Source organism: Marmota monax, unplaced genomic scaffold (assembly GCF_021218885.2).
Source record: "Marmota monax isolate L192 unplaced genomic scaffold, Marmota_monax_Labrador192_F-V1.1 WCK01_AAM20220418_F8-fsc00137, whole genome shotgun sequence".
Classification (NCBI taxonomy): domain Eukaryota; kingdom Metazoa; phylum Chordata; class Mammalia; order Rodentia; family Sciuridae; genus Marmota; species Marmota monax.
The window spans coordinates 4,863,587-4,872,899 of NW_026692854.1; the positions used below are offsets into that span (position 1 = coordinate 4,863,587).

At 35.7% G+C, this 9,313-nt stretch overlaps 1 non-coding gene across 1 annotated transcript; it reads left to right on the forward strand.

Annotated features, from left to right (window-relative positions):
* Positions 1 to 8,907: 8,907 nt before the first annotated feature.
* Positions 8,908 to 9,043, forward strand: LOC124096009 (small nucleolar RNA SNORA42/SNORA80 family). The gene has a single exon (XR_006852756.1). It is a non-coding gene; the product is annotated as a small nucleolar RNA SNORA42/SNORA80 family (small nucleolar RNA).
* Positions 9,044 to 9,313: the final 270 nt, after the last annotated feature.

Genomic DNA, 9,313 nt, shown 5'->3' on the forward strand with positions numbered 1-9,313 from the left:
TACAGTTAAGAAGTTAAGGTGGTAAACTGAGACAATTCTAAGAAAATCTAGCTTTTTTTGAGTTTAGCTCATCCTCAGTTCAAAAATTAACCATTGATAAATTGTGAGAAATAATGGAATATATTTCCCAGTTCATGATCTATTTTAAAAAGTTCTCCACGTTTGAGTGATTTATAGCATTGAAAGATAATTTCTTTCTTGGTGTTGGGATTTGAATCCAGAACCTTGTGTATGCTAGGCAAGAGCTCTACCACTGAGACATATTCCCAGAGGTTTCTCTCTTTCTTTTTGGTACCAGGGATTGAACTCAAGAGCACTCAACCACTGAGTACATCCCCAGCCCTATTTTGTATTTTATTTAGAGACAAGGTCTCACTGAGTTACTTAGCACCTTGCTTTTGCTGAGGCTGGTTTTGAACTTGTGATCCTCCTGCCTCAGCTCCTGAAGCCTCTGGGATTACAGGCATGCACCACCATGCCCAGCCTAACAGGCTTATTTTTAAAACACATAATATGTCCATTGGGGTTTGCTATAGCTCTGCTCCATGCTCTCTGAATTGAAGGACCTGTGCAGTAGAGCAGACTTTATCTGCCACATTGCTTTTCTCCTGGCAGAGGGAACAGAAAGATGGCTGAATCATGTGCTATATCCCCAAATGACACTTGTAGCATCTGCTTAGATTTCATTGGCTGAGGAAATCTACATAACCATTCTTGAATTCAATAGAATGAAGATGTATAATCTTCTCTGAAAGTGGGAAGTTAAAAGGAAGGGAGATGTAGCAAATACTCTATTTTGCACATAATCTAATCTCCCACATTGAGAAAGGAAGTATATCAAAATGACTTATTGATGCTGCAAGGGATACTGGGATCACAGCATTTGTGTTCTTCTCTTCTTCCTGACCATTCAGATAGACAGACATTGTTAAGCCTCCTGAACAATGTTCACTGTAGGAGTGGACACATGCCTGGGTTCTGGCCAGGGCCAGAGTTGTCACTTTTGCTTACCTTTCAATGGTCAAACCAAGTTACATGGTCATGCTTGAGTTCGAGAGAGTGACAGTGTCTAATCTTATTCCCAGGGGGAATGTCAAAGGCTGGGGCAACCCAGATTGGGCTAACAAGTACTTTGAAAATAGTACAGTCTGCCACATAAAGGATGGAAAAAGTGCCTAAAGATACTGTGGTAGGGGCTGCTAGTGTTCTCACAGCCACACATGTGTGTGATCTTGTCTTATTCCTTATTCCCCAATAGACTAGAACAATGCCAAGAAACAATGGAGACTAGTTCCATGACAGAAAGTGTCTGATCCTTGAAGGATGAGGTGGAACAGAATCCTCCCCACATTGGACTATGGTATAAGTGGGAGACAAACACTCATATCCGAAGTCACGAGATTTTGGGTTGTTCTGTTATTGTTGCCACATCATAAGCTGGTTTACTTTGACAAATACAGATTTCTCTGAAATTATGAATGGGAAAATATGATGTCAACTCTTTTGAACATAGTAGGATATTGAAAAATTATTCATTCCCAAATACATACATTCTGATCCCTGGAATCCATGAGTGTCACCTTACCTTAAAATAAGGTCTCTGACGATGTGGTTAAGTCAAGGATGTTGAGATGGGGAAATTGCTCTGTATTGTCAGGGTAGATTTCTAATGCAACCATGTGCATCCTTATAAGAAGGGGTCAAAGGAAGATTTGAACACAGACAAAAAAAGAAAAAGGCACTGGATTTCCGTTCAGTGATCGTTATTTAGGAATGCTGGCTTCTAGAGCTTTGAGAAAATAAGTTTGTGTGATTTTAAGTTACCAACTTCGCGGTAGTTTGTTCTAGTGGCCACAACCACCAAGACTGGAAAGTGGTAGAGACAGGTGCCAAAGTTCAGTCTTAACAAGGTTATTTCCAAAGGAGAGCAACCAGGAAGATGATATGTATAATATTTACCTGACTTTTAAATCACATAATTTATAGACTGAGTCCATGTCATTGAAACCATCCTAAAATTTGAGAGCAAGAATATTTAATGTACTAATAATAAGACAGTAAACAAACAAATCTCTTCCCTAATAAAGTTTACATTTTGGGAAGAGAAAGTGAAAAAATATATAAATAAAATGTATGTTGCATTAAGTGGCAATAAGTGGTATAAAAATAGAAAGGAGGCTAAGGAATATTTAATGGTTGGTTTAGGTGAGGGGACACTTTTAAATAAAGTAGTTCAAGAAATCCCTACTGGGAAAGTAGTGTTTGAATAATGCCCTGAGACAGGTGACACAATGAGCTGTGCTTGTCTGGGGAAGAGTATCATGGGATAGGGAACAGGAGGTGCAAAGTTCCCAAGAAGGCACTTGCTAAAGTAAAAAAAGAGGTGGGTGAGACAGACTCGTACTATATAAGGGGAGAGCATGAGGAGGTAGAGCCTGGAAAGTGATCAGAGGCCAGACTGTGTAAGGTCCAAAGACGCCATTATGAAAATTTGGCTTTTATTCTGAGCGAGATGGTCATCTTAGAGGCATTTCATCAGGAAGTGATATAACTTTTTTTTAAAGGACCATTCTATTGTCACTGTGCAAATTATAGGCTGCTGTGAGCAAATGACAGAATCCCTGAAAAATTTAGGAGGTTATAGCAATCATCCAGAGGAGCGTCTTTAAATGGTGACTCCAATCAAGATGGGAGCACAGAAGTTTTGAGAAGTGGCCAGATCCTGAATAGATTTTTGAAAGTAGTGCCTATAGGATTTACTGCTAGAGCAAATATAGGTGTGAGAAAAGAGAAGTTGAACATGAGTCTATTGAGATCTAGATGGGGCAGGTTGCAGAGAAAAATTTGGAGTTTTAAATCCTGAAAAGTTAAGTTTGAGAATTGCCTTAGTGTTGAACAAAGGGAACTGGGTTTCAGTGGAAATATTAGGCTAAAAAATGCATTTGAAAGTTGTCTGCCTATTAATGGTATTTAAAGCCATTGAGCTTGAATACAGCATTAAGGGGGGAAAGATAGGCACCCATAGGGTCTTATGCTAAGTGAATTAAGCCAAGACCCAAAGTCACGTACTGAAGGATCTTAATTATAGATGAAATCTAAAAATATCAAACTCCCAGAACTAAAGTAAAGAGGCTGAGGGTGGTGGAGGGGGGATCATAGTTCTTTTTGGTCCAAAGACATAAAATTTCATATTCCCAGTCCTTTTTGGTCCAAGGACATGAAATTTCAGTAGGCAGAATAAGAATTAGAAAGAATAAGTTTGAGGACTTTATTAGATATCATGGTGGCCATAATTAATACTAGTATACTTGGAAATTGCTGGGGTAGATTTTGTATTCTTACCTCCAAACAAAGAATTAACATAATAATACCTATGTTAAGTAGCCATTCCACAGTGTATTCATATATCAAAATATTGTGTTATATGCCATAAAATATAGAGTTTTAATTGTTGATTAAAAAGTTTTTAAAAACTCAAATTATTCAGTGTAGGTTTCTATAGCTTGCAAACCAATCAACTAGGATACAGCTAGACCAAAATGTGAGGAAAAATGATCACTGTACATCACTCCAGGGTCCCAAACACTCTGAATGTATTCATTGGTCATTCTCAGCTTGCACTGTTAAGATACTGTCCTCCTCCAGTGGTGGATGGCTTCATATCACCCACATATAGTTCTTACTTTACATCCTTCTGAGACAAATGTTGTAGAAAAATGTTGATTATCAATATTGTAAAAGGGGAACTAGATGATATTTCCCAGAAACATTTAGAAACTACATAGGGGCTGTATGGTAGTTGTGATTCCTCTTTGCCCCCACCTCTCCACTAATCCCTTATGTACTATTCATGAAAACATGGAGACAGTATTGGGAATAAGGCTTTGCTAACATAGAGAAAAAAAATCAAACATAAAAAATGGGAGGTAATACAGATAAGCAACACTTTCTTAGGCCTCTTCTCTTTTTTTTTTTTCCTGTCCTTTCCACTTCACCAGACGGAATCCTACCATGATCATATAGATGATGCTGCCAATTTTAAGTATTGATTCTCAGATAGAATTGGCTTGAATATTAAAGTGGGGGCCTAAAAGATTAGTTTTCAGGCATACCTGTTTATTGTGGAAATTGGCTAAAATAAAAATTAAGGAATAAAACTGTTAGAATCCCATAAGAATAACAACAACAGCAAACATAAACAAAGCACACAGAGTGGAAGAGAACCTAATTATTTTTTTCTTTTTTGTACCAGGGATTGAATCCAGGGGCACTTAGCCACTGAGCCACATCCCCAGCCCATTTTATTTTTTAATTTTGAGGCAGGATCTTACTAAGTTGCTTAGGGCCTGGCTAAATTGCTGAGGCTGGCTTTAAACTTGTGATCCTCCTGCCTCAGCCTCCCGAGCCGCTGGGATTACAGGCATGCACCACTGAGCCCAGCATGAAACTAAATTTCTAAGACTGGAAAGTTCATAGATATGCAACAACTGTGCTGTTCAAAACAGAGAAAACCAAGAATTGTAGATTCAAAATGAAAGGCACCAGATAGATGTGAAAGCCACGGTGGGTGTGGTACTGATAAAGGAATGTGGTTAACAGGCTTTAAGGAGCAGTTCATCTTTCTACAGTCTCCTCATCCTGGCCAGCTTAGTTCTTTGTACAGAGCAGACAGTTGACAAATTCTTTTTATCAATTGAAATGACATGACATTGTAATAAACTTTTACTGATATTTGAGTGATAAAGGGCTTCTCCCCACCCCACAGGATTGAACCCAAAGGCATTTAACCATTGAGCCACATTCCCAGTCCTTTTTAATATTGTATTTAGAGACAGGGTCTTGCTCAGTTGCTTAGGGCCTCACTAAGTTGCTGAGGCTGGCTTTTAACTTGTGATCCTCCTGCCTCAGCCTCCCATAAAGGGTTCTTTTTAAATGGATAACACCTGATTCCTGTACATTGAAGTCTATGTGTAGACATAAGGATAGATCTGTGATACAACCCTGGGGAGGCTGGTAAGCAATTGGACATGTCCTTTATGTATCCTCTGTGTTTCTACATGCTTCTCTCTTTTTGATAGATCTATGGGACTCATTTTATGATTCTCTTTACTTTTTTAACTATGTTTGAATTTTTCCAGAATCAAAAAAAAAAGATTAAGTCCTTAAAGAACAGTTAAGAAGTTGGAAAAGTCTATTTATTTCTTTACCTCTTCTCTGGAGCTAACTTTGATATTGGCCTTAAACGGGTGACCCATTTAAGAGAACAGCTAGTTCATTCTGTCTGGTGCCATTGTTTTCCACAAATCAATATTTCTCTGCATTGTTTGAGGTTGTGCTTAATATGTCTCACAAGTGGTTTAACACGGAGGTACTTGTGGCTACACCCAAGTGGAGGGTGGTTACCGAATGATTGAAAGAACAATTGAAATAATGTGAGTCTAGGAACTGGGAAGAACGGTGACAACAAAGCGACGTCTTCTCGCAGGTGATAGAGTGCTCTGATTAGAGTCCAGGGAAAGATTACAAATTATGCTGGGGATGTTGCACCTGTTCATTTTTGAATTGTGAGTGGGTTTTCCCTTCTTAAGAGATACAGATGTTATTCTGATTCTTTAAGGAACTGAGGTCTGTCTTTAACACCTTACTTTATATTTATTAAGAAGCATAAGCATTTCAGGATTAGTATGAACCCTGCTTTTGTAGAAAATTATAGAATAAGAGAAACTTCACAATCAGGCTGGGAATAAAGAAGACAGGTATCAGGCAAGAGAGATTTAAAAATAGATGGAAACGAGATGGTGGAGAAGGGAAGGAAATGACATATTTTCCTTTCAAGTCTGTGCCTAGCTCCTATTTGAGTACAGTAATTTGATTCATGCTTATACTCTGTGTCTGATTTATTACTGATTTCATCACGAGTGCCCAGCTCCATTGGCTCTTGCCCATTTGTCTCCAAGGTAGTGAAACCACCATCCACACAATGACTGTACCAGTTGACCCTGTTAGCACTTTTAACTCTCAACTTAAACGTCTCCTTTTGCTAGTTATTTTTAGATTTATTGTTGTATGGGATGTGTATGTTGTATAGCAATATGATACCTATGGAATGTTCTGCACTGTGTAAATCAATCACCATAATAGCGTCTCTGGGTGAAACCAGGGGCAGAGAGGACAGGATGAAATGGGGACAGAGAATGGAATAGAGGAGATGGGCAACAAAGAGGGACAAAAAACGGCAAAAATATGCCTGCAAAGAATAGTTAGAAATTAGCAACAAAGAGTGATGAGGGAGACAAAAGTGCGAATTATGGTTTTCTAAGGAGAGAGCAAATTAAAATTAAGGTTTAAGAATGAATAGGGACAATTGTAGAATTAAGAGAGAAAATTATTCTAAAGAATAAGGAGCACTGGCAAACAAGTTCTGTTAATGGATTTGTATATAACTATGCCTTGGCTTAAAAAATGATAGAATAGTAAATTTTAAATATCCACAGGGTATTATAAATGCATTTCAGTAAAGGAAGCCCTTTATAATATCCTAAGGACAGGCATGGAAAGTCATAGAAAAATTTGTTTGGGACAATAGAGTCAGATGGTTTCCAGGGAATGTTGAAAATGGATTAGAATTAAGAATAGGAAAAAAAAAATAGAAGAGTGGTCAAATGTTCTTTTGAAGAAATAAAAAATGAACACATTTGGAGGCTAACAGAAGTCATTTTCAATTTTCAGTCTTGGAGGAAAAGTGTTCTGAATTTTTCCTGTCAATTTGTTAAACATTGAATCACATTATCTTCTCATTGCTTAAGAATTATGGGGAAATTCCTTTAGGTGCTTGTCTTCAATTTATTTGATATCTTGGCATTTCTTATTTCTATCATGTCTTTTATAAGGAATCTGACCCACCACCAATACCTTGTGGAAAGTGTGACATGTAGAAATGCCCTGTCTAGATGCTCCTGGTGATTTCTTACCTCTTCAGAGTAATTCGATTTAAAAAGACTAATAATTAAAGGTTAGCATTAATTATGGAATAATCTTTGCTTTGTCTTTTTCTTCTTGAAACATTCAACAATTGTGTTTTCAACCATCAAACTTTCATGCTTGGTTTTAAGTAGAATTATAGTAATTGTTTTGGAATTTTTAATTAGATGAATAATAATTGAGGTGAAGACTCTTTTGCTAATTTCCCTGAGTTGACTTGGTACTAAATAAGCATGAAAGATACTTTCTATTGCCATTATATTTTTATATTAATAATTATACCACTTAAAGTTTAAACAGGCTTCAAGAACAAAATGCAGTGTCTTAACATGAAAATAAAAGAGATTTAGTATTGTTCTTTATCATTAACTTTCTTTATGAAAATTGTGTGCTTTACTAATTTCCAAATGAATCAGTTAGTTTAAACTTCAAATTTAAAAAATAAAGCAAGACTACTCATATGTAGTATTTGACACTATATCACAGATATTTGAGACAAAATAAAATGTGGGTAATCTACATTGAAATATGTTAAATAATTCACTGATAATCCATTGATCTGAGAATGATAAAATTGACTTTTGTTATATTTATCTTTTCAGAAACATTCTCTTCCTCAACCACAGGATCCCTTATAGAAATAAAATAAAAATAAAATTGAAACTATATTCCTAATGTTTGTAGGTTTGCTTTAACTAGAAAGTATAATCCTAAGTTAAATATAAAATTAGGTTTAATTATTGCTATTTGTGGAACATCAAGGGATTTTTACAATCAAGAATTTGTCATATGGTTTATATGTTCCTGTATTGAAGGGAAAGTTTACTAAAAAACTGCTGTAGAATGATTGTATTGGTTAAAACACAAATTGCAAAAATGAGGCTTGACTTTTTCAAACTTTAGTTGTATTAAACAACTTCCTGTAAGACAAGTTTCAGCAGATCAGCACAAAATTTTCTTAATTTCATTACAGTCTGTAAATTAAAATTAATGAGTCTGACACCCACAATTAACAATGAAAAATGCAGATTGTTATAATTACTTAAGCAATAACATTGCTTTACATAGAAGACTTAAGGTGCTCCACAAATTATTTACAAGTGTTACATAAAACACAAAAAATGACAATTTCAATTTATTTTGTCAATGCAAAAAACCAAAATCCTTACTAAAACCTTTCTCGTTTGGGAATCTCTCGCCATGCATAATTAAGCAAATTTGATTGCAATTAAGCCTGGCTTCTACAGTAGAGTTTTAATTAATGCAAATCTGGCATCTACATCTATAAGATTAATTTTAGTGAATTAAAAGAAAACAACAAAGCATATTTGAGAGTGCAGTTGTATTGTTGAAAGGACAGGATTTTAAAGCTGGTTATTTTTCAGTCTTCCATGTGTATAGCCTTTGACTTAAAGTTTAAAGATTGGATATTTTATTGAAATTTGTTGTTGTCTTTTTTTTAAAAAAATGTTGTATTAATAAGATCATTAAAATTACACAAAGCCATTTCAGAAAGACATCTTAAACATTCAGTATACCCTAAGAGCCAGATATATGCTGCTTCCTTTGCAGCACCTGCTTCCTTTGCAGAACTCATTTGCAAATATACAGACTTTATTTTGCATGTTTTAAAACATGTTGAGTGCTTATATCTCAAATTTAAGAATATTGATGAGATATCATTGCTGAGGGTATATGTGTTCTCTTTAAGTAGCAATGCTTAAAGTGGAATAAAGTATGGAAATAACTTGTTTTACCATATATGTATTTGTCATCTATACTATTTGATAGAATTTATTTAATTTTCAGTTAAAAATTTCATCCATGCTTTCTTTGAAAAAAATAAATATTCTGGAGCACATATGAAATGATTATTTCTAATGCATGACATGATTTGAAACCAGATTTGAAATTTTTGATATTTATGTAAGAGTTTGGATTTATGGCAGGCCCATTCTCCTGGGTCTCTCATAGTGTCCCATGCCAGAATAAACTGTGTCCCTAAACCATTGCTTGGCCTCTGTGCCTGCAGACTTCTGGCACTGAAGAGGATTGTACAGTGGAAGATAAAAAGGAAAAAAAAAATCATATTTTAAAGTGACTGTATTATTTTGATAATCTCTTGTCTGGGAAAAAATATTGTTGTTAGAAAAGAAATCTCGATATCCCAAATTTAATAGAAATAAATCAATGAAGTGTCTGTAAAAAGAGGAATGTTTGTGTTTCTACTTTGTCCAAGGCCCTCATGCCCCAAATGGCAGATAAAGTTGGACAGTTCAGAACTTGAAAAGAGGTGCAGGCCACCAATTTTATAAGCCTTCACCACCATCCT